Source organism: Somniosus microcephalus, unplaced genomic scaffold, assembly GCF_052327205.1.
Source record: "Somniosus microcephalus isolate GS21.2 unplaced genomic scaffold, FLI_Smic_1.0 scaffold108, whole genome shotgun sequence".
Classification (NCBI taxonomy): Eukaryota; Metazoa; Chordata; class Chondrichthyes; order Squaliformes; family Somniosidae; genus Somniosus; species Somniosus microcephalus.
The window spans coordinates 43,499-45,799 of NW_028225295.1; the positions used below are offsets into that span (position 1 = coordinate 43,499).

Consider the following 2,301-nt stretch of genomic DNA (forward strand, 5'->3'; position numbering starts at 1 on the left):
CTTTATTTAAATTTAGGACCCTAGTCTCTGAGTCAACAACTTGATTCTCCATCTTAATAAAGATTTCGATCATATTATGATCACTGCGACCCAACGGGCCTCGTACAACCAGATTGCTAATTAATCCTTTCTCGTTACATAATACCCAGTCTAAGATGGCCTGATCTCTGGTTGGTTCCTCGACATATTGGTCCAGGAAACCATCCCGTAAACACTCAAAGAATTCCTCCTCCACAGTAGCGGACATGAGAGGGGGGGGAGGGAGTCCCTTTAAATGTGGAGGAGGTGGGTGTCCCTTTAAATGTGGACGGGGTGGGTGTCCCTTTAAATGTGGAGGGGGTGGGTGTCCCTTTAAATGTGGAGAGGCGGGGCCGCGCATGCTTATTCGGCCCCACCACGAATCGAGGCTGCCAGTGCGCCTGTGTGGGGTCTCCGGAGAGCAGACGGAAGGCCGGGCCCGGGGAAGAGGCGAAATCAGCGGCCGGGGTAAAGTTGGGGAATCGATTTAAATCGAGGGGGGAGCGGAGAGCGAGATTATAAAGTAAAATACGAGAAAAACCAAACCTGAGAGTCAGTCGGGCGGGCGGGACCGCCGCGGACACCGAACGGAGCGGATTGAGGTGCGCGGGGGGGCGGAGTGAGCCGGAGCAATGTGATTCTGACTGACGGGAGCGCTAACCAATAGGAAGAGGGCTGAGCTGGGAGGACTGAACTGGGCGGCCTGGTCCTTCAACCAATGGCGGCGCGGCAAGGGGGCGGGGCCTCCTCTCCAGCTCAGGAGCGCTGGGGCCGATTGTGACGCGCTGTCCCCAGGTGAGAGCAGCTCGGTCAGCACAGAGCTGGGGCTGGAATCTGGGAGAGGGGCAGCGGGCCTGGCAAAGGGGCACAAGCTTCACAATACAAGCTGCTTTCAAATGCACAATTGTGACGTCATCACAGGAAGAGCCCATTCGGACAAGGGGCTGCAACCGCTCAATCCGCTCCGCTCGCTGCCGGGAGGGCGCTGGGACGGTCCGGTTTGTATTTTCTTTTTATTTATTTCCCCGCCCGCGCTTCTCTTCGTTATATATAAAAAAACCCTGATAAAACTCACTTTCCGCCGGTGATCCGGACCCTCGTGGTTGCCCGGGCCTTCCCCAGAATGCGAGGCCCTGCGCAGGCGCGGTAACGGCTCATCCTCGGGAGCGGGGCCCGGCGGCGCATGCGGAGTAGGGGCAGGGGCCTGTTCAGAGGGGGAGGATGATTGACAGGGGCCCAGGGTGTGTGCTGAGCATGCGCGGTGCGGGCCGGGCGCCTGTGTAGCAGGAGGGGGCGGGGCCATGGGGCGCATGCGCGGGGTCAGCTGCAACTTTAGCGTCACAAAGGGACCGAGTGTCTTCAAATCTCTCCCCCCCTCTTCTAATTTCCCGTAAAACCAGTTTGTAAAAGTCATTACTGAAAGTACATAGAAGATAGGACCCAGGGCGGGACTGGAGAAGCGAGCCGGCGGCGGATCCTCCAACCAATGGAGGAGCCCGAGGGGCGGGACTTGCGCCGGCTGAGTGGGACCGAGGAGGCTGACGGGAGATTTAATTTAAATGAATTTAATTTCCCGCCTGCTCCAACCGCCCACCCTGCAACGTCACGACGTCTCCGGCGTGCATTGACTGACACTGAGCTCTCCACCAATGAGCGAGGGGAGGCGGAGCCTGGAGGACGGACCGAGGGGCTTTGGTCCTCCAACCAATCGCGGCGAAGGAGGAGGCAGGACCTGGGATCGGCCCGCCGCCATTTTGTAAAGCGGCCTGGTCAGAATCTGTGATCCTGGGAAAGTTTATTTTTAATGTTCCTTTCCGATTTTACAGCTCAAACTAATTTTATTTTACAGAAGATACTTGTTTTAAACATAGAAACATAGAAGATAGGAGCAGGAGTAGGCCATTCGGCCCCTCGAGCCTGCTCCGCCATTCAATGCGATCATGGCTGATCATTAAAAAAAAGCAGTTCGTTTTTAAATTGATGAAATAGAAACAAGCAACCCTGGGGAGCAAATGTGAGTAAAAATATTTTTTCCCCCTGAATTAACTTTTTTAATACTAATTTTCTGCGTTTTCAATTATTAATTTCAAGCACTTTAAGAAAAATATGGGAGTGGTGGGGGTTCTCTTAAAGGGACAGGCGCTCTCTTTTTCCATGAGATTTTCATTAAAGGGACCGCGTCCCCGTGGATGACCGATTTTTAAAGGGACAGCGTCTCCCTTTTTATAATGTATATGTAAGAGACTGACATTTAAAGTAGGGCTAATCCCCTGCTCCCCTGAG

General features: G+C 54.1%; 1 long non-coding RNA gene across 1 annotated transcript; it reads left to right on the forward strand.

Moving 5' to 3' along the window:
• Positions 1-395: 395 nt before the first annotated feature.
• Positions 396-2,032, forward strand: LOC147083058 (uncharacterized). The gene is made up of 2 exons (XR_015075991.1): positions 396-486; positions 1,868-2,032. It is a non-coding gene; the product is annotated as an uncharacterized LOC147083058 (long non-coding RNA).
• The last annotated feature ends 269 nt before the right edge of the window (positions 2,033-2,301 follow it).